Source organism: Dasypus novemcinctus, chromosome 3, assembly GCF_030445035.2.
Source record: "Dasypus novemcinctus isolate mDasNov1 chromosome 3, mDasNov1.1.hap2, whole genome shotgun sequence".
Classification (NCBI taxonomy): Eukaryota; Metazoa; Chordata; class Mammalia; order Cingulata; family Dasypodidae; genus Dasypus; species Dasypus novemcinctus.
Window position 1 is genome coordinate 44,245,693 of NC_080675.1, and position 23,777 is coordinate 44,269,469.

Sequence of the window (23,777 nt, forward strand, 5' to 3'; positions counted from 1 at the left end):
TCTGAAGATTTGTCCCAGTCCCTAAGGTACTATGACCCCTTTGAATCTCCTTAAGTTCACTTGGCTCCTTCAGTTCATGGTCCTTTCTGTCAAGTAATTTAAGAATGAAGCTTCAGACACTGGTTCAGAGGGCATTCAAGGTTGAGCAGTGATCCTGGCCAGCTGCATTCCTTTCCATACCCTAAATCATCTGCTTAAAAAGGCCACAGCATGTATTGACTCTCTTTTAACCTGGGGTGAATGCTTGGCCGTATTTCTTTTTAGGGCTCCTTCTTCACTACCCCTCCCCACCCCAACCTACTTCTGAGATTGGAACAGCCCTCTGCTCAAAATGCTCCAGGTGCCACTCTAGCCTGAAGCTCTCCCTCACCATATTCCCCCCGCCAGAATTTGAAGGATTCTTGCAAAAGAGAACTTCTAGAAGCTGGCCCTACCAAGTCTGAGGGACTAAGACCATACCTTTCCTAGATCTCATCATCCTCAATAAAGATGTATTTGGAGCACTTGGTGTAGTATTAGGCTTTTCTAGACCCAAAATTCATTAAAAAAAAAAAAAGATCTAGACAGAGCATACCCACTAGAAGTAAGTCACCCTCAATGTATATATTCGTTTAGTTCCTAGATGACTCTCTGAAACTCCCAAACTTCCTTTTGCATCCTTGCTCTCAACCGTTGATCCTGTTCATGATTCTCTGAGAAAATGGAAGCAATCAGAAGAGAACTTCCACAGATTCCCACCATCGTATCTAATCCCCACTGGCATCTGCACCAAATACTCCGCTTCCATGGACAAAGGTAAATATCCATAGATGAATGTCCAGCTTCTTTTTTTTTTTCTTATTTCTCTCCCCTTCCCCCCACCCCCAGCTGTCTGCTCTCTGTGTCCATTCTCTGTGTGCTCTTCTGTGACTGCTTCTATCCTTATCAGTGGCACCAGGAATCTGTGTTTCTTTTTGTTGTGTCATCTTGCTGTGTCAGCTGTCTGTGTGTGTGGTGCCATTCTTGGGCAGACTGCACTTTCTTTTGTGCTGGGTGGCTCTCCTTACAGGGTGCACTCCTTGCGCGTGGGGCTCCCTTATGCGGGGGACACCCCTGTGTGGCATGGCACTACTTGCGCGCATCAGCATTGTGCATGGGGTACCATCTACCATGTGGTAGACAGACGCCCTAACCACTGGGCCAAGTCCGCCGCCAGGATGCAGATATCTTGGGGGATGGTGGTTTCATTATGTAGCATACCATAAGTAGGTTATAATATATATGGAGATTTCATTTTAGGATAGTAAATAGAGCTAGAAGAGGCAAGGAAGATATTCTTCTCTAGATCCTCCGAGGCATCACAGACCTGCTAATACTTTCAATTTGACCCAGCAAACTTGACTTTTGGCTTCTAGCCTCCAGAACTAAGAAAGAATAAATTTCTGTTGTTTTAAGCCATCAAGTTTTTGGTAATTTGCCATGGCAGCCACATGAATCTAATGCATCTCCCCATTTCATTCAGAGTAAAACTCTATAAAATCCTACAAATGCCCTATTAACTCTCTGATTCTCCTTCTGCCATGTTCCCCCTCACTCACTGGCCTTGGGCCACATTGGTCTTCAAGGCCTTTGCTCTAATTGGGTTGTCCTTTTTGTAGCTGCCTATGTAGATACCCCCTCACTAACTTCAGTCTTTGCTATGATGTTGTCTAACCTGACCACTACTTAATATCTCAGTCCACCCTGCCCTTTGCCACCCACTCCTAATCCTCTTTATCCTGATTTTTTTTTTTTTTCCATTCTAAGCACTTTTCTCCTTCTACCTGCTATGCAATTTACTTACTTCTTCCATTTATTATTCTTTTTCCCTGCTAGGACATAAGATTCTTGAGGGCAGAGGTAATCAGTTATTTTGTTCTCTGTTGTACCCCAAGCACCTAGACTAGTACCTGACACATGCAAGCCTTCAATAAGTGTGTGTTAACAGCATGAGTGAATGTCCTCAAAGTTTCTGTGGTGAGGAGGCAAATTAGGGACATCCCATTTCTTTCCTATCTCCACACACTTCCCCCGCCATGGCCCCCACTGTATTGGCAGACTCAAAAAACAGTGAGACACAGGCAGGTCAGTTCAAGATTCTAGGGTACATATAAGTAGGCAGGGAGAGCAGAAGTTTTCACCTTCTCCCTCTTCCCCCACCTTGACCTTTTATACATATCAATACACACAACACATGGCATACCAAAATTTTAATGGATAGCCTACAGAATTATTTGTGTAGCAGACAAAATCATTTCAGACCAAAAAATTCAAGGGTCCAAATCCCATAACTTAAAAAATTCCTCTAACTATCTTGAGTCACATTCTTTATGGTAGCAGAAAACACCATCTTTCCAATTCAGTCTAAATTCAGTCACTTCAGGGTTATTTTCTTCCCCTGTTTTTCCTGGCATGGACTTTAAGCCTAAGGAACTGACACTGTTGTGGCATCAGGAACCTGGCTATGGAAGTGCTTGGCCAAGCTGTCGTTTCCTAAAATGCCTGCTTTCCTTTTTGGTCCTGAACCATTGCAATTCACAGTACATCCATCAAGGGCATCCTCTTGCCCTAGATAAGAGACCAGATCAAAGCATCATACTCTCAGCCACAAGAGAGAACAGGAGTTTGCTTCAGCTTAGCTGCATGAGCAACCAGGCGATCTGAAAATATTTATCAAGTGCTACGGTGTCCCAGGCAATATGAGTTGGGATAATCTTCTAGAAAGGGAAACCAGGTAATAGACACAAAAAACAAACAAATAAAGAGAGGGATGCCAGATACTGATAAGGGAGTCAAAGGTGAGGAAGACTTTTCTAAGGTTTGACATTTGAGTTGAAACAGAATGATAAAAGAGAAGCCACCACACCAAAAATCTGGGGGAATGGATTTCCAAGAGGAGGGAATAGAAGTGGAAAGGTTCTGAAACAGCGATGAGTTTGGCCTGTTTGGAGGACTGAAAGAGGATAGCATAGCTGGCATTTCATTTAGAGAAGGCGGGGAGAGAGGAGAAAGCAGCTGCCACTAAGATGGGCCCTGCCAGAGCAAGGACGGCTTTAGAGACCTGAATAAGGAACTGGTGTTCTCCTCTAGGTATAAACAAATCCATGAAGCCATCCCTACACCACTGCCTCCTGCCTTGGTGGGCGAGAAAATGCCCGTGAGACTTGTCCCCTTCCAGGGGAGCCAAAGGGAAGCCTGGTACGTGTGCATCTACCGGCAAGTGTCCCGCCCTTGGCTTTGCTGGGATTAGGGGCAGGACACAGTGCCCCTTCTTAGGGACACCCGATACACCTGACTACCTTACAGGAAAATTTATGAAAGACTCTGAAGTGTGTAAAATGTTACTGGCTGTCCTGTCTTGAGCCCATTCCTGGTTTACATTTCATTGTCTAAGAGTTATTTTGCAATTCCGTCAAGGTGTGGACTACTGATAGGAATGTAAAGATGCTTGTCTATTGAAATTCAAGTTGTGTCTTGTGGAGATGGATTGATTATTGCCCAGTGGATACTAATTGGATCCATCTGTAAATTTATGTCAGTGTTCCTGATGGCCTATATATGGGTGGTTTTTTATTGTGCTTTTTTTTTTAATTCTCCTTTGAAGTAATTGTAACATCTTACTGGTTTCTCCATTAATGAACACACAAGTTCTTTTTATATTTGTGTAAGTGTCAAGATTTTGCCTTTTTAAGAAAAGTATCCTTTGACAACCTACCCTCCTCTCTCTTCTTTTTCCTCTGCCCTCTTTCTCTTGTTTTCTTGTTCTGAACCATCACATGCCCTGGAGCTAAGTCAAAAGCAGATGCCATTCTCCTCTTCATACAGAGAGAACTCCAACTTGGAGAAGCGGCAACTGACCCTGAGGTGGAACTTGTTTCTTGACTCCTGTTCCAGTGCTCCACGGTGGTGAGGAGGGAAATGTATGGAGGCATTTGGGGGCATGGGTCCTTTGGAAAATGCATGGGGGTATTTTGGGGACTGGAGAGGGATCTGTTGGCTGGGATACAGGGATGCAAATGTCCTACAATGCCAGGAGCACCCTCAGGGAGAAACACTACCCTTGGACAACACTGATTTACAGAAGCTGCTCTTGGATTGACACCCGCCCCCCTTGCCAAGAATCTTGTGGGCCCAGACAAACACTCTATTCATTTACCAAATCACTGAACAGGAGCTAGTCCTAAGGTCATGCCCACCCGTTCCCACCCCCAGCATGCAACAAAGGTTTATGGCCTTCAATAAATAGCTCTCTCTCTTGAGAACTGGGTTGGTATGTTTGTGTTAAACTCCTCAGTAAGATTTATATTCTTGTTTTGCTTAAGATTCACATTTTAATGTGGCAGTAAAAACTAGTGAGATTGTCTCAACGCAAGGGATCCTATTTAGTTAATTATCAGGACCCATGTCGCAAATCACTGCATTGGGTTTCTTGTCTTGTACCCAGTGGAGGCTGCTGTGTGTCCCTCTCTTCACATGTGCCTAAGAGTTGTATTGAAGAGTGGGAAAGAGGTAACCGCCCTATACTGTGCAATCCCCCAGAAGCCCACAGCACACGTGTCAGCCTTCTTCCCTTCCCCCTGTTCAGGAGGTAGTGTGGTGAATGGGCAGTGTCCAGATTCTGGAGTCAGGTAGTGGTCCCAGAGCTGCCATTTACCAGCTCTCTGATCTTAGGCATCTTACTCTAGGTCTCAGAATAAATTAAGATGATGCTGTATCAACTGCCTGTCTTTGTTTTGAAAATTAAATTAGATAATATATTTTTTTAAAAGCAAGCAATAAATGTTGGATCTGTCCCCACTACAGCAGAGGCTGACAGCCTTGAGAAACATCCAGCACAATGTGTCTGATGCTTTCCAGGGGTCACCAGAATCACAGGCAAATAGCCAGGAGACTGGGAGTAGATGAGCAGGCCTCTGGGGGTCAGGGATTCAGGCAAGAGTCTGAGCAGCAAGAATCAAGGAGGCAGGCAAGCATCAGAGCCACATGCAGCCAGAAGCAACACAGGGAAAGGGTGACAAACACACAAGTGAAGAATAAGAGCTTGTAATTCACCCATTTATGTTGTGGGGTATATCCCACCCAAGACCAGGAAGGCCAGAGATGTGGGTAGAAGAAAACAGTTTTTTTTTTTTACCTGAGAAGGAAAGTGGGATGGGTCGGAGCAAGGACTGCCAGGCAGAGGCAAGCCAAATAGGGAAGTCCCTGTGTGGTGACCTCCAGCATAAAGAATGGTCCCTTCTTAACTTGACTCCGGTTTCCCACACTTCTCCATCCACAGTGCATATGTGCTGAGGTTAGTCCTGCCAGTCGGCACGGCAGCTGTCACGCTCTGATGGCTCAACCATCAGTTCAGCAGGAGCAGATACGCCCTGACAAAGATTTGGATACCCTCGGGGGTATCAAATGAATTTTATCTCTAGTGTCAACTTTGAACAATTTGTAGTGGCTGCCTGGAGGCCGTATTTGGGAGAGAATGCTGTGATTGATTATTTATGTCTGCCAAGGGCTTAGAAATGACAAGTGGAGGGAAACGGACTTTGGCCCAGTGGTTAGGGCGTCCGTCTACCACATGGGAGGTCCGCGGTTCAAACCCCGGGCCTCCTTGACCCGTGTGGAGCTGGCCCATGCGCAGTTCTGATGCGCGCAAGGAGTGCCCTGCTACACAGGGGTGTCCCCCGCGTAGGGGAGCCCCACGCGCAAGGAGTGCACCCATAAGGAGAGCCGCCCAGCGCGAAGGAGGGAGCAGCCTGCCCAGGAATGGCGCCGCCCACACTTCCCGTGCCGCTGACGACAACAGAAGCGGACAAAGAAACAAGACGCAGCAAAAAGACACAGAAAACAGACAACCGGGGGAGGGGAGGGGAATTAAATAAATAAAAATAAATCTTTAAAAAAAAAAAAAGAAATGACAAGTGGAGGTAGACTTGCTTCATTTTAGATATTCTTCATTTGTAACAGCTTGAAGTAATGCAGCCAATTCTTCCCAGCTGATATGCTGCTGGGGCATACCTATAAGGCAGTGGTGGAGGAATTTATTCATTCAGGTATTCATTTGTTTAATCTTCTCAGAATACCCTCCATCAACAGCACTGCCACTACTTGGAGAAATTAACGGTGTCTCAAAGGAAGAAGTTCCAGGGATTCTCAGAGCCAGTTGCCATTTGCCATACCCAAGAATGTGTTGGGATTTCATCAGCAAACAACCCTGGGTAGTAGAAATTATTATCATACCGATTTTGCTAGAAAACTTCAGTTCGTCTCAGTTTTGGAAACAACTGGTAGAATAATTCCTACTGTAATAACCGTAATGGCCTCAAATAAGCAGTGTTCTGCAACTTTCACTGAAGGCCTGAAGAAGATGAGATCCTGCCCGACACAGCCCCTTGCCCTCTGTGTTATTTAAGGGCAGTTTTCCTGACAGATGGCCAGCCCTCAGCCAAGCTCTGAGTGTTACCTAAACTCAGGGAATGTGAATTCAGTGAACTGGCCCATTTTTCATCTCCCTGCAAAATAGCTATTTAAATATCCCCCGAGTATGAACTTTCTGAGTCATTAAGGCTTCAGGGTGCATCAATTACATTAATTTGGGAAAGTGATCAAATTCATACAGTGCTGTTATTTTTAAAGAAAGGACATTTCAGATTATTGATGGGGAATTGGTGTCCGGAGTGTATAGATTTCCAGTTATCTCCTGTCATGGCAAGAGTCCATTGGTTTCCTTTAAAAGATGGAGAACACATTATGCCTGGTATTAACAAAGATCAATTTCAGTAAAGGAAGACATTCAACACAGGGAAATTGAATGGAGCTGGGAATAAATGACGTAATGTTTGAAGCGGAAAGGGATAAGTCATGCTGGGACTCCCAGTTCTTGTATAGATGATGATTAAATGGAATTTTTGTTCCTGTTTTTTGCTAGAGGTGATTTTTCTTTACTGTAAAGTATAATTTATCTATTCTGGCATTGTCAGCAAAGTATGCAGTTAATAATTGGGCTTCTTAAAGATTTCCGATTTCTTTGGTTCTTAATGTGAAGGGCGGGCCTTATCTTTACTGCCAACTCATTCCTACTCTTCAAACCGAAGCGACTGTCTTTTATAAGAATTTGGCTTTGTGTATTATCTTTCAAGAAAACTGTATTCCAAACTTCAATACAGTGAATAGAGTTACAAAGACACCAGGAGGATAATATGGATAATATGGAAGATTTTGTAGAGTAAAGATAAGCTCTCTGCTGAGATGTGAGATGCAATGGGAAAAAAAATGATGAGATGAATAGAAACAGTGTTAGTGCAGGATTTCTATCAGTGTCTCTGAGGAAGAAAATCAAACCAAACCAGACTTGTTTTCTTTTTCTATGAGAACAAATTTCTTTGGGGTCCATAAAAGCTACTTAGCTATTTAAGTATATTCATAATAGATGTTTAGAGCCGAAAGAGACCTTGGGTATTTCAATATATAAAAAAACTAAGCCCCAAGAGTTAACCTGATTTACTAGGGATCACAGTTTCCCTTCCTTCTGGCTTATAGGTATTTCTTGGTAGCTAATTTAGAAGATTTCCATTTTTAAAAGGAACATAGTCCAATTTTTAAAAATTTTTTGTTTTTGATGGTGATATTGAAGAGGTACCTAAAACTGACACAGTGACTGGCTGCAAGAAGTTCTAATTTGGAGCTGGATTGAATGCTAAGTTTCTGACTCCATGTTTCTTAGAGATAGCCTGAAAAGGATACAGAAAGCATGTATTTACAGAGTAGCATTTGGAGGCTAGGCAAGGAACAACAGACAAATTTATATAAGAAAATCAAGTCAAAACTACAAAAACAACAAAGAAAATGAAGTCTGGGTTCATCAAGGAATATCTCTTCCCTCACCAACACCTTCCCTAGACTGGGAGGACTAGAAGGTGAACTACCTGGGACCCAAGCTTTATGGCATCTTCGGCTCAGAGACAGCGTTAGGCAGAGCCAAAGTCTAAATAGTTTTAGCCGTTTCATCATTTTCCTACCCTAATCATTAGATAGATACTTTGGGAGACTTCCCCCAGAATGAAGAGGTTAATTGGGATCCAGGACTCTCAGCCTCAGAGAGAGACGTACCCCAGAGCTTTCCTGAGCAGAGAAGAGTCTGCCATCCTGACACCCAGAATCGGGCCTCTGAGGTGAGGCTTCACGCAGCGTTCGTCTGGGATGGCTTCTACCACAGTGGTCATCATGAAGGATGGGCAGCACTTATTAAAGGCAGCCCAGGGGCACGGGCTCCACTCATAGCCCAGCTATTCACCAGCTGCACGTTCTCTGGCAAGGTCTGTTTCCTGCCATTAGACAACTGACCTCAACAGGCCATCTCACAGCCAGTCTGACTCTTCCCTTCTCCTCTGCCTCATGCACAAACTGCCCCTGCTGCACCCTGAACCATGCCATTGTCCTCCACCCAAACTTGGAATTTCTACTCCTGGCCACTTCCTCATTTCTCCCACACATTTTCCATCCTTTGGGATCACAAGTTCCTTGACTTTGTCAGGTCTCCCACCCATCAGTGCTTACTGGCTTTCCCTCCTTTTCTACCATTCTGCTCTTCATAGGTAGTCGCTTCAATTGCACTCTTCCCAATACCCTCCTCTGCCTCCCCCAGTCCCTGCACTGATAATCAAAACCTTTATAATCCCAGCTTGCTCTGAACAAATCCAACGACCCACTTTCTGAAGTCCTGCATCTACTGGTACCTGTGGAAACCCATCATGTTGCCATCTTTACAAATTACAGATGCCAAACTCTTGGCAACTGAAGCTTCTCAGCCTGGTTCCCATAATGACTGTTTTAAACCTTTACTGCTCTCCTCAATCTCCCTACCCTATTCCTGGTCCTAGTTGTCATCCCCTCATCTGCAGCAGATGACCTGGCTTTCTATACCCTGTGATGGAGATTAGTGGGGATTGGGATAGTAATGTTTCACTGGGTCTGAGTAACCTGAACTGGGAGACCAGAAGACAGTGCAGATAAGAGGTAAGGGTGAGGTACAGGGGAAGGTGAAGAGACAAAGGTGAGCCCAGGCAGTGTGGGGGCCAGAAGGAAAGCCACCTAGATATCAAAATGGATTCCAATATAGAAGGCCCTGTGCTGAAGCAGAAGGGAGAATTTAGACTCCCTTTAAGAAGACTAAGCCCTTGCCTTGTTGAATTTTTAGTTCATTTTGAATCTCAACTAAAAACTTTGTTTCCCCTCTGCCTAAAAGTCTTAAATTGTCTAAGTCATAAATAAGTTTTCTCTGAGAGGCATTTTTTGGACACACGGTGAAAGAAAAAATGCTACATAATAAAGTCATATTCTTTATATTGAGTTAGGCTGAGGGAGCCCTTCTCTGAAATTTTGCAACTCAGAAGTCGCTCTGGCCCAATTACTTCCCCTTTTATTTTCATCATCTGACTTCTCAGTAGGTTTAGAATTTTGGCCCAGAGAAAGATTTTTGTCAGGTACTCCAGCTCAAGTCAAAAACTTGTGGAAAATATACTGAGAGATTCGAAGTATTCTGACTTGAGTGGTCTGTTTATGGTTAGATTCTCTACTCTTTATCTTAATCATCTTCTTGTTTTTTGGTAATTTAGAGGTCCCTAAGCAGAATGGACCAAAGTAATGATTCAGAGCAAAGAGCATCTACTCATTTAACTTCTCTTGGTCATAATAGTCTCATGTTTTGGTTTTTCCCTGATACAGGAAGACAGTCAAGAGCAAGTCAATTTTGGGGAATCAATTGCTTGTTATGGAAAAATCAGTAGCTTTATGCACAAATAGGCCCCAGAGACGTTATGGCCAATGAGAAAGGTTTTGTCCTGCCTGAAAGTTCCTGGGCAAAGTATAGTTGCTGAATCTTTCTCTGGGCAGAAGCAAGGGTGTCTGTAGTGAGAGAAAGATTATTAAATTCTTTCTTGTAGGCCACATGCTAAAGGCTCCTTCAGTGAGAGCTGAGTTTTCTGTGGACGAGAATAGTTTAAGAAATTCTCAGCCTGACTATTTGCACCGAAGGAGTCATTTACCTTGAAGAAAACTGAGTTCATGATATGATATTTTTCATATCTGTGAAACACAGGAGACTCTGCAGATGCAAGATGAGCTTGTTTCAGATGTTTTCAGTTCCTAGGCCGAAAGGTGGGACTTCAGTCTAGTATTAGAGAATTGTGCATAAACACTTTTTATTTTTGGTAATTAAAAAAAGTATTAAACATGTTTAAAAGTATTGTTATTAAACACATTTAAATATATTAAATAAATTAACACCATTCTGAACATTCTGATTTTTTTTAAAAAAAAATATTTATTTATTTATTTAATTTCCCCCCCTCCCCTGGTTGTCTGTTCTCGGTGTCTATTTGCTGCGTCTTGTTTCTTTGTCCGCTTCTGTTGTCGTCAGCTGCACAGGAAGTGTGGGCGGCGCCATTCCTGGGCAGGCTGCTCTTTCTTTTCACGCTGGGCGGCTTTCCTCACGGGCGCACTCCTTGCGCGTGGGGCTCCCGCACCCGGGGGACACCCTTGCGTGGCACGGCACTCCTTGCGCGCATCAGCACTGCGCATGGCCAGCTCCACACGGGTCAAGGAGGCCCGGGGCTTGAACCGCGGACCTCCCATATGGTAGACGGGCACCCTAACCACTGGGCCAAAGTCCGTTTCCCTGAACATTCTGATTTTGTATTTACTATCGAATTTATATTTTGCTTAGCTTCATGTTTGAAGTCAGTCACATCTGCATTATTTGTGGGTCCTTCTTGAAGGAATTCCCAACCTTTCCTGTGAATTGGCCTGCTACTGTAGACCTCTAAAGGCACCAAGGGACTTGTAAATACTGCTGGATAAAAAGCCATGACTTTACAACTTGCAGGTTCCACTTTCCCCTCATCCTTTAGTAGATCCCCCCTCAGAATCCATCCACCAGGCTAACGAAACGTGGGTCAGAACGCTGCCCGAGGTAACAGGGAAGCCCGCGGAGCGGCCCGGATGGCCCTGGCCGGGAACGCGCAGCCGGGCCTTAGCAAAGGGAGGGAGCGCTCAGTTAAGCCTCTCCAACGTGGACATCCTGGTGTTTCTCTCTTTCTCTGTATTTCTTCCTGCCTCTGTTTTCCTGTTCCTGTGTCTCTTTTTCTTTCCTAACTTCTTCACAGCTTCCTTTCATCAGAGGCCTTTTAGAGATGCCCTTCGCATGAGAAACTATTTGGATTTCCAAAAGCTCTTTGAAACAGAACCTAATGTGGGAGGTTGATGATTCCTGTGTGAAATAAAGGGGGGGAAGGTGAGCTCTCCTTTAAAGAGGGCAGGCCTGTTCTTCTGAAGCTGAAAGTCACATTACGGGTGGCTTTTAGGCAGAGCGCCCATTCCAGTCTTTAGGGACTGATGATGAGTAAATGATAAAGCAAAGCATCCACTTTCCTTCAGCCGCTGGTGGGTCAGAGCAGTGGGCCGGGACAGAACTGAGTTCTTGACCACCCAATCCTCAACTCTCCCAGCGCTTCCACTCCCTTTCCGGTAAGATGAGATTGATAATGCCTATACCACCCTTCTCCCCAGGGACACTGTAAGAGGGAAAGATTTTAAAGCATCACATTGAACACCAAACAACTGCAAAGCACTACAGTAGCACAGGGTCATTTTATAAATTGGTGATATTTTGCCCGTCAACAGAAATTATTTTAGCTGTTTCAATCTGATACGTTTTTCCAACAGGTTGGGGATGATAGCAATCAGAGTCCCAATAAGAAACGATTCAACGAGGAGACTCTAATAAAGGACCTCCTTACAGAGGTGTGGACAGGGTTAGGAGAACCAGCGAGGCACATTGAGGCTGCGAACAGTGGGAAGCTGTTTATATCCTTGGGCCTGTTACTAGAACCCAAGGAAAGCTGTCACCTGGGAGGAAGGCCACTCAGCCCTTGCCAGAATTGTGGCACTGATGCAGGAAGGGAGCAGGGAAGATATTCTCTGGTCTTTCTCTCCTCTCCTCTTCTGATCTCCTGCTGGTGCTTCGCTTTGAGCAAAAGCAGCCAAAGGATGGAGGACAAGGGAGCCTGAGTGATGGCAGAGAGGAGGGTGGAGAAGGGCAGGGAACAGATGGAAGCAACAGCAGAGGTGGGGGTGGGGAGTGAATAGAGATCAGCCAACAGCGGTGGTCCCCACTGCTGGAGACAGTGAGACTGGCTAGTGGGAGGAATGGCAGCCGTACTAGTTCATTATTTCAGCCTCCCTCCAGAAAAAAGTGAAAACAAACCTGTAACAGTCCTACACTGTGGATTCGTTTCTTGATTGATTAGGTTCAGAAGGAACAAGACTCCGATGTCACTCTCTGAAAAGTTCTCTATTTCCTTACTCTCTCCTCTCCTTTGCCTTGTGCTTTTTTGGCCAGAGCAAACTAAAGATACCTTAACTTTTCTTTTTTATATTTATATAAAGTTCTCAAGTTGGGAGCTGCAGCTCTTGCTTTTCCTCGAATTCCTCTGAAAAGACCAAATTCCATGGGTAGTTGCCCACCAAGCATGATACAGCCAGCCAGGGGTCCACTCTGATGGCAACCAGAGTTGAGACACTGCTGCTTCCACACATCAAAGTGTCTGTCACCGGACCCTCTTGCCATGAAGCTATTGAAGCTTAATCTCCAGTGCCCCTGGCTCACATAGACCCTTCCCAAGGCCTTAGCATAAGTCTAGGAATTTCATGTCCAGAATTTTGCATTCATCTTCTTAACAAGGACCCTCAAAATTGTATAAACTTCAGATGCCACAAAGCCTGGATCTGTCCCTTCGTTCCTGAAGACACCCTTTCTGCTTCTGACTCCCCTGGCAGTGTCTGCAGCGAGCCAACGCACAGGTAGTTAATACACGATACATCTACTGGCTGGGACTCCTCACACATACGGTCCAGTCAGTAGGCCCCCAGGAAGGAGCAATTGCAAGATGCCACCACACCCTAATAAAGCCAGTGACACAGGTGACAAAGGCAAGCTATTGAGGTCTGGCTAGTCACAAAGCAAGCTTTGGAGCCCTGTGGTTTAATAAACCTTATGTGACACCACGGGGACAGTCATTTCATCTGCTGACAGCTTGACTTTTGCAACTGTGTGGTGAGGTGAACCCCGGGCACACCTGCCTGCTGGTCTTTCCAGAACAGCACGGGTTCAGGCCAGGAGAAAACCTAGCAAGGGCTCTGCACCTGGAAGGATTTGGAGCGGTGCCAGCCCTGGGGCACTGTGCCCTGGGTTGGGTCATAGAGATAGAACTGTGGCTCATTAGTTTCAGCTCGGAAAACATTGCCAAGCCCTGAGTTAAATCCCCAAGCTGTCATATTTCTTTTATCCACAACCATAAAGTACCACAATGCCTCACGCCATTGGTTTCCAACACCACTGTGTTAACACAGATGCCTTAATGCTGAGCCTTCCTTCGGCAGGAAAACAAGTCAAGGCGGAATCTAGATTGAGAACCTATGTGACAGCACTGGGGATTAATGAAAAGAAACTAATTTACGCTTTCTTTGTATTTATTTAGCGTTTCACTAAAGGAGGAGCCAGCAGGAGCTGGGGGAGGTGAAGAAGGGTTGGCAGAGCAGACCAGTGGTGGCTCCTTGGTGCAGCAGCTGGGGAACATCTGGCTGCTGCTGAGGGGGCTGCAGGCTGAGAAGCTGGCCAAGGAGCAGCAGCTGCGGCACATCCTGCAGAGCCCCTGGGAGCAGTTCACAGACCTGGAGACCCCTCTGGCCTCCTTCTGTGGCCTTCTGATCCAGAATGGCCCCGCTCCCACACTACACTGAGGATGGGCTGCTGAGGCTGGGGCTGTAGCTGGAACAGGTGGAAGGCAGCAGGAGAGTGAGGTCCAGTGGAGTTCCTCTGGAGAGAACTGCATGCTGGACCCAGAAGCCTTGGGTGGGTTCCCAGCCTGCTGCTACCCAGCATAGACCATTACTCAGCCATCCTCTCCCACCCCTAATGTCAACCTCTTTCATAATCCAGAAGCTGGAACAAGTGTGTGTGCTTGACCTGGAAAACAATTTTCATTTTCTTGTTGTTTATTTAGCATTTCAGAACTTACAATGCACCTATTTAGTGAGAAAAGAAAAGAGGGAGAGGGAAGCGGACTTGGCCCAATGGATAGGGCATCCGTCTACCACATGGGAGGTCCGTGGTTCAAACTCCGGGCCTCCTTGACCTGTGTGAAGCGGGCCCATGCGCGGTGCTGATGCGAGCAAGGAGTGCCCTGCCACGCAGGGGTGTCCCCCGCGTAGGGGAGCCCCATGTGCAAGGAGTGCACCCCGTAAGGAGAGCCACCCAGCGCAAAAGAAAGTGCAGCCTGCCATGGAATGATGTCGCACACACGGAAAGCAGACACAACAAGATGACGCAACAAAAAGAAACACAGATTCCCATGCTGCTGACAACAACAGAAGCGGACGAAGAAGAACACGCAGCAAAATGGACACAGAGAACAGACAACGGGGGTTGGGAGGGGAGAGAAATAAAAATAAATCTTAAAAAAAAAAAAAGAAGAGGGAGAGAGGGCAAGGAGGATGGAAAAGAGGGGGAGGAAGGATGAAAGAGGGCTTAAGTACAAAGGCTCTGGAGAGTTCGAGCCCAGCTACTTTATGAGCTCTATGACTCTGTGTGAGAAACTTAACCTTTCTGAGTCTCAGTTTTCCAATTTGGTAAAATGGAGATAAAAAATATTACCTACCTTCCAGGGTTGTTGTGAGGGTTAAATGAGTTAACACGTGCAAATCCCTTAGAGCCATTCCTCACATGCAGGAAGAGCTCAGTGAATATTAGCACTTACTTTGTCACATACACTTGCAGGACACCTCAGGCTAGGGACACCGTGTTTGTCAGATGAAGCTCACCTGTGTATAAAGGGCTATGAATGTACCACACTAAGGAAAGGAGTTGTCCGTGTGGGAGGAGTGGGGGTTGTAGGGAGTGGATATATGGGAACCTCTTAGATTTTTTGAATGTAATATTTTGTGTGATCCATGTGTCTTTAAAAAAAAAAAAGATAATAAAAAATTGAATAATTAGAAAAAGGGGGTGGAGAGGCTAGAGCTCTGAGCTTCTCAGTCATGGACCTGGACTGGCTTTGACTTCTCTGCCATTTAGGCAGTGAGGATGCTGATAATATCTACCTCACCAAGTTTGTCCTAAGAAGCAAATAAAGCAGGCATCATGCTTTCCCTCTCTGTGAAGGGCAATGCCAATGGGATAGCTGTATTGTACGAAAATCTTAAAATTACTCAGATATCTCAGGTTTGCCTCTCTAACCGACCTGAGCTTGAACCTCCGGAACCCCTTCCCTCCCTCCTTCACAGAGGGGCAAGACCTCGGAGAAAGCCCATCCAACCACCACAGCCTGCTGACGAGGCCATCCCGGAGTGGAGTCACTTCTCAACAGGCACTTTTCCCTGGGGTGAAGAGCTGAGGAATAGCCCAGCGCTCTGGCTCCAGAAACACTTGTCAGTCCGGGCAGGTGAGCTAATAGGCTGGGCTGGATTACTAAGGAGGAAAGGAGCCGCTTCCATCCCTGTCCAGGGCCCGAGGACGAGGGGAGGCCCAGCCTGGCACATGTGCTGCCTGTCCCTTCGCAGCCAGCAGGCTGGCCTAATGAACTGCTGCACTCAAGCCACAATGAAAGGTGCTTTTGATGGGCAGAGTTATTAGCGCTTGGTTTTAATTATGCCTCCTGGCGTTTTCCCCATTGCTTTTCTTTCACCTTACCTGACAGTGCTATTAGTGTCACCCAAATACCAAGTGGTAAGGAGTAAATTGAACTATTAAGTGGGGGGTGAATAGCAGGCTGGTTGGAAAACAAAGGACATTGGGCTCTCTTTCTTGTGTGAAATGAGCCTTCCTGGCCTGGGCTCCTTGGGAGCCCAGGAAGTGGCCTTATAGCTGAGATTTGTTTGTCTGGATTGAGTCTCAATTTCTACCAACTGGAGCAGAAAGCAAAGAACAGCTTATCAGGAGGTCCTTCCAGCATTTCAGCAATGACACAAGAGAAGGGAGAGAACAGATGCACCTCACTCATCTCGGTATCTCTGAGAATACAGGGACTGGCAGTAAAAAGGAAAACACAAAGTGTGTGAGTGTGAGAGGAGGAGAGGAGAGGGAAGAGTCTTTTCCTGTAGAAGTTATGGACCAGCATTATGTTGGAGAACTGCTCTCAAAGAAGGAGGAGAGAGATCTCAAAGGTAAGAGATGATCAGGAAGTTCCATTGGTGATAAACTCTCCTAACATCTGTCCAAATGTCTTTCTTTTCCTCTGTTCTCAGAAGATATGTTCACAGGGTATACTATCGAGATTGCCAGTCAGCAGTTGAGGGACAGTATTGCTCTACCTTCTGACCTCAATTGTTGCCACTGGGAAGGCTGATGTTAGTCAATTACTGTATCTCAATCTGAATTTTCTCTCTGGCTGTTTTTTTTCCTTTATTTATTTATTTTTATTTTTTTACTTTATTCTCCCCCTCCCCCCGTGGCTTGCTTGTTGTCTGCTCTCTGTGTCCATTTTGCTGCGCGCTCTTCTGTGTTTTTACTTGTCTCCCTTTTTTTTTCTGTTGTGTCACCTTGCTGAGTTGGCTTTCCACAGTGCTTGCAGGAGCACCGGGCGGCTCTCCATGGCACTTGTGGGCTGGCGAGCCTGCCTTCACAAGGAGGTCCCAGGACACGAACCCAGGGCCTCCCACATGGTAGACAGGAGCCCAACTGATAGAGCCACAGCCACTTACCCTCTCTGGCTGTTTTTTAGATGTACTCTTTGTTTTTGGTATTGAGGCAATTTCATGACAATGTGTCTAAGTGTGGATTCCTTTTTTATGATCCTGCTTGGAACTTGTAGTTCCAAATACGAAAATTTCTCAGCCTATATACTACAAATATTGCCTCTTCTCTCTCTTTAGAACTCCTCTAAGATCTTTACTTGACCTTCTCACACTCTCCTCCACCTCTTCTGTTTCTCAGGACTTCCTCTGTGGGAATCACAGGAGACTGGGGTTGAAGTGTATCCCTGTGGAGGGGATTTGCATTTGCTTCTGCCATATGTTGGGATGCTTTCAACACTGGGCTGTTTTGAGTTAATTTCTCATTAATCAATTGTGCTGGTTTTCAGCTTATACAGGTAGTATGAATCCAAGCCTAAAACGTGCATGGCAACAAACCTGTGGTTACAAATATTGGAGGAAGGTTTTTCATTCTTACAAGCTTCTTTCTGTTCCCTTTGTGAGGCAGAATTTTTTCCTAGTCCCTCCTTACACTGCTGGTGTAGTATTTTGGAGATTCCTACTATTCCAACACTCTACTTTGTGAGAACCCAATGCCTGGACACCTGCCCCAACATGGCCATGAAAATTCATAGCTCTAGAATAAATGATGGAAACCAACATACACCTGAGGGCAGCTGCTGCTTCCATCACCACTTAACTTTCATGTTCTGAGCCTTATTCCACTCTCTCAAGGGTTCTGAATATTTAATACATTGTTGTTGTTGTTTGTTTGCTTGTTGTTGTTACTTATTTTGGAGAAGAAGGGTTTTCAGGATGTCAAGTCCACTATATTTCCAAAGTGATAGAAGTCTGTATCTCCAAATTTATAAAACAGCAACAACAACAAAAACCTGTCTCTGAGTAGCTTACCAGATTCTCATTCTCTTGCTCTTCCTTCGTTACTATAGGCCTGAATGTAACTAGTTGGAACAGCCCATCCGCTTGGCTGGACCCACTCTTGCACCACCAGGGGGCATGGCAGGCAATCTCCCAAGGTGTGGGAAGAAAATACTGTTAGAACTTCTATGTAGATACTTTATCTTGTACATTTCTTAACTTACATTTTTTATATATGCTTTATCATATCCACATTGTATTAATATATTAGTGTAGTATATATATAAATATATATTTTTCAGCTGATGGAGTGAGAAATCATAAGAGTTTGGAGAATCCACTGTCTAAAAAGTGATTAGAAGCCTGTTGTGTATGATTTTTATGGCTGGAAGGAAAACCTGCAGATATGAAAAAATGTGGAAGGAAAACATGCAGGTTATGAAAGCAGGTCCTAGAACTTGGGGGGCAGGGTGGTGAGAGGAGGGGTGGATATATGCTTGCTGGGCCCAAGACTGGGCGATTTTGGCTGACTATCTCATGAACCCATACTCTGTAACTACTTTCTAGGTCACTGCAGTAGCCCTATGTTCTCACTGTAAATTTTAAAGTATATTGTTTAATATGCTTTTTATGGTTTTGATTCACTCTAGTGACATGGCAATAATTTACTATTGCTGTTGAAAGAAAAGAAAATGAGAAAGCTGGCATAAAAACCGTATCCGAACCTCTAAGAGCAATTGACAACTCACGGCCCCAAATCACCAACCCAGAGTCCACCTGGGTTCTCCTGCATGTCCCTTGCCAGGGGCTGTGTTTGCTGTGAGCTGCCTGCTGCATTGAGCTCTCTCGGAGGACATATTCCTTTGCTGTCTGTCTGGATTTTCCATTTCTCCAACGAGGTGGTGTTTTCAGGCCTCTGAAAGCACATTTCACCCTGGCAATGGACATAAGTGATTGAGGTTCAAGGAAGACGCTGGCTGGGTGATCACAGTCCAAGAAGTCTGCAAACAGAATTAAAGAATCAGAACTTTCTTCCCCATTTTGAAACTGAGTTCCAGCCTTGAAGCACTTTTATGATTATGATTCCAGGCCCCTCAATTCCCAATATGACCCCGAGAGGGGATGCATAAAAATGCTCACTCCAGGTGGTTCACTGTTTACCATCTTAGGTGATAGTCAACAGACAGCTCAGATGATAAATCATATATATGTGTGTGTGTGTATGTGTGCCCTTGTGGTAGCAAGGACAGATTGCAGGCATTCATAAGGTTTTAGATATAGATTTGTGACATTCTGCTTCATTCTTACTGAGGGAATGTGACACAAATGATCAAGACATTTCATGCTACAATGCTGGTATGGACTGTCAACATCACACAGACACAAAATTGTGCCCAAGTCAGAGCGGGGTTACTTCCCAAGTCACTCAAAGCTGAAGCTGGAGTGACTTTTCTTCTCAGAATCTTTGAGTACTCTGAGTCCATTGGTGTGGACAAAACAGACTGAGATTGAGCTGTGCCAATGGGCATTCTCACCTCCTGTTCAGTCAAATGAAACAAACTGAGTCTGCAAATCAGCTTGTATTTTCTGAGCTAACAGTCCTCCCTTGCTTATATTTTCTTCTTAAGGAGGATATTTTTTAAAAGCCTATTTCATGGGATCAATTTTAGTGGGCCCTTTAAAATGGGAGGTGAACTCAAGGTAGTTCAGCTTGTTTTAACAATAACTTCAGCTTATTGAAGCGAGCATTAGTGTATCATGTTCCCATATGGCAGTCATTAGAAATGGGGAAACTTGAGAGGCTTATTGCTCTGAGAGAGCTAGTAAAAGGAAAAGAAGACATCTTTATAGGACCTAAAGTTAGTGCCAATAAAATAAGTACAAAATCCATTTGTAGATGATAGGAGAGAAGAAGAAATCTTTGAGCAATTAAAAGATCTTAGCTCTGCAATACACAAGGTGGAGAAGTTTTCAGATAAGAGGGCTATGATTCCTGTGCATGTGAATTTATTCATTTATTTTCTCAGCCACTCATTCAACTAACGTTTCTTTGGTTTTGGTTTTGTATTGGGGGGAGGGGGTGGTTTCTGATGATGCACAGTGATGAGCAAGATACAATCCCTGCCTCAAGGACCTTACAAATAGATGATAGACTAGGAAAGAGGTCATTGAGTGCTAGAGGATGGAGTAAGAGGTAAGGTAAGCATAGGGGGTTGTGCTAATGCATATGGGATCACAGGAATGCTGGAAGGTCATGTGGGGGTAGGTCAGGGCAAGGCTGAGGCATGGGTTGTTCCAGGCAAATGGAGCTGAAGGTAGGAAAGCTGTAAGAAGAAAGACAAGAAGGTGGAGTCTTTGAGCAACTGCAAGTAGCTTTTTATGGCTTTAATTAATTTGAGGAAGGGAATGTCAAGAGGTAAAGCTAGAAAAATAAGCAGGGATCCAAATCACAAAGAGCCTTCTGTGATTCCCAGCAATATGAAGCCATTAAGGTTCAAAGTAGGGGATTGACATGATGAAATTTCCACTTTAGAAAGATGACTCTGGCAACAGTACAAAGCATAGATAGAGTCAGGAAAAGCAAGAAGCAGGAAGGGAAGTTGGGAGTCTGGTCAAGTGGTAATCAAGTCAAAGGATGAATATGGCCTGAACTAAGGTAGTTGAAGTGGTATAGAAAGAACTGGACAGACTGAAGATATATTAATAAAGTAGAGCTAACAGGACTTGGGAGTGGGTTGAATGTGGAAGTGGAGGAAAAGGAGAAGCTAAGAATAATGTTGAGGATTCTGGCTTGTGCTACTGTGTAGGAGATGGTGCCATTCACTGAACATAGGGCAATAATGTGTTTAAAGGGAATGATAATGAATTAAATTTTAGACATTTCATGTTTGCTGTGGGATAGTCAATAGACTCTTAGATATAGGTATCTGGAGTTCAGGACTGGGAACTGGCTGGACTTAGAAATTTAGGAGTTATCCATCTATTGTTGGTAACAGAGGCACTGAGTTTTGGATGAGATTACCCTAGGTAGAGAAAGAAGAGAACCTAGAACAGACCAAGACTGATGTGATGGGATGTGGATGAGTCCACAGGATAGACTGAGGATCAGCAGAGAAGAAGATGGAGACCTAGGAGAGTGCATTGTCACAGGGCCCAAGGGAAAGAGGCTTTGGGAATGAATGGATTGTCAAAAGTGTCAAATGCTACAAAGAGACCACACAGAAAAAGAGAAGTGAAAGAATTCATAGAGTCAATAAGAAGCTTATTGTTGGTGGCCTGGATAAGAGCAGTTTCAGTGTCATGATGGGAGAAGAAACAAAATTGCAACGAGTTGCAGAGTGAGTGGGAAAAGTGGAATCTGGGAGTAGGGCCAACTCTTTCAAGATTCTAGCTGTGAAGGGGAGGGTGAGATGAAACAGTAAGTGGAAGAGGAGAGCCATGAAAGAGAAGGCAATTATTTGGGAACCAAATGATAGGAGAGAGTTGAAGTGATTCAAATGCTAATTAGAGAGAATAACTTGGCATGACAGCATGAAAAGCTCCACTAACCCATCCCCAAAGAAACTGATGAAAATTATTTTAAACACACACACACATACATACATGTAAAGCCTCTGGACAAACAGCAAATGAAGAAATACCTATTCAAGAAAATCTATGAAAATTGGATAAGAAAGACAATGTCCATGGTATTTGAACCAAGACCATTCCCTTCCAATCCACTCCCAGTCCAGTGAGGCAGAGACTCCACTCTATACTGCTGCAGTCAAGAGACAGGGTTCTTGACTGCAGGGATCTCCTCCTAGATCACAGCCAGAGGGCTTTCTTCCTGGGAAGAGCAAGACTTCAGGATTTCCCATCCTGCTTCCAGCTGCCTGTTGCTGAGACTAAGTTCAGAGTGAGTGGGTGTGGTCAAGAGGTGGGGGCTCCCTTTTTCTGTCCAACTCCCACTTGTGGAATGGAGGTGCTCTCTTGAGTATATCACACTAAAATACTTCCCTCCTCATAGCCTTCCTCCAGCTCAGAGGTTTATACCAGGATAAGCAAACAAAGAGAACCCCAGGCTTCTGCCCACTACCACAACCAAGCGCTCAACTCCAAGAGTAGGGGTGTCACTTAGAAGGAAGCTTGCCATTAGCCCCACTCCAGCTCCAAAGCCCTGGCTCAGAGACTGCCTGGAGGAAGACGCAGGTCATAAAACAGATAGCTCTTAATCTCCTCCCAAAGTAACCGACTTCATTTGCAACAGAGTTGGAGAAGAACACTCTCAAGAACGGTGGAGGTTTTTTAATTAAGAGAAAATCAGTAGATGGTCTATTTCTCTCCCCTTTACTTCTTGGTTTTCCAGGCTTGTCATTATGTTTTAAGTTCAAGAGCCAAAATTATTTATAGCTTTCCTCTGCATTTCTTTAAATAAAAAAGCTATATAATCTCATTCATAAACTTGAAGAAATAGATTTTGCAAATTATGTAGAAACTAATTCTAAAATAAGGACTTTTTTTTGTACTGATGTACTTTTTTTTCCTTTATTTTTAAAAAGTTTTAGATAACATGAAGTTAAATAAAAAATATAGGGGATTCCCATATACCTTACTTCCTTCCCCCCTCACACTTTACCCATTAACAACATCTTTCAAACAGCTTAAGTAGATACAACCCTAGGTACTGGTTCTCCTGAAGGCTACAGAGACCCACAGAGTATATGGTCATGGCAGATGGATTTTGAGTTCTGTGCCATGTCAATGGGCCCTACTTTGGAATTTGTGCTCCTGAGAGTGATGGAGCTGGACTCAGATGTGACCTCTCTACACATGCCTCTTCTGTCACTTTTACTGAACCTGTGGTTGGTGCTAGGGATGGTGTATACTCAGGAGACTTGAATCTCTGGCCTGCCCACATATCAGCTGGGCCCTGAGCCTCAGCAGAGTTGCAACCCCTACTCTCCGGTTTGTTGGACTTACCCAGGTCAGCTAACAGGGAGGTAAAGATGGTTAACCACTACACCAGGGAATCAAGAGTGCCTACAACTGTAAGCAGGAGAATTGCATCCATCAGCCATGTGGAATCTAAGTCCCCTCTTGATATAGAGGTGGAGTAGACATCACCATTCCAGGGTCCACAGATTGGAGGAATAAAATATGGATTAGAGTGGACTTACTGATATTCTACTATAAAACTATTGTGACTAGTAATAGAAGAAATTGTATCATTGACATGGAGAAAGTGGCCACAGTAGTTGCTGAGGGCAGGGAGAGGGAAGAAGAGAAGTGATGAGGGGAATTTTTGGGGCTTGGAGTTTTCCTAAATGATATTGAAGGGTCAAATGCTGGACATTATGTATCCTGCCACAACCCACTGAATGAATGTACTGCAGGAAAGTGTGAACTACAGTATAAACTATTATCCACGTAGTGCAGCAGTGCTCTAAAATGTGTTCCTCAAGTGTGATGAATGTGCCACAATGATGGGGGAGGTTGTTGGTGTGGGAGGGGTGGGTGGGGGGATGGGGGTATACGGGAACCTCTTATGTTTTTATAATGTAACCTTTTTTTGTGATGTCTGTATCTTCAAAAAAATACAATTTACAAAAATGATGGGGGTGGGGGGTGGGGAGTGGGTTGTATAGGAACCTCTTATGTTTTTTTAATGTAACATTCTATGTGATCTATTAACTTTAATTTTAAAAAATGTGTTAATAAAAAAAACCAACACTTTCATTAGTGTAGTACATTTGTTACAATTGAATAACAAATATTGAAGCATTGCTACAAACCACGGTCTATAGTTTACATTACTTCGTTCCACACAGTTTTATAGGTTTTGGCAAAATCTGTAATGACCTGTATCCGTCATTGCAAATATCATGCAGAACAATTCCAATGTCCCCAAAATGACTCATGTTACACATGTTCTTCCCTATCCTTCACCTCAGAACTTCGTGACCACTGTTTTTATGTCATGTTACAAGTTTTTCTATTACTAGAATAACAATAAGTCTACTTTGGTTAATAGTTGCATTCCCCCCTTATTTTTCTTCATTCCTCAGTCTTGAGGATTTGGGGATGTTGATCCCACTCTGCTTCTGATTGAGAGAGGTCTTAGGTCCCATCAAGTAGATGGATGAATCTGTTTTGATTGCAAC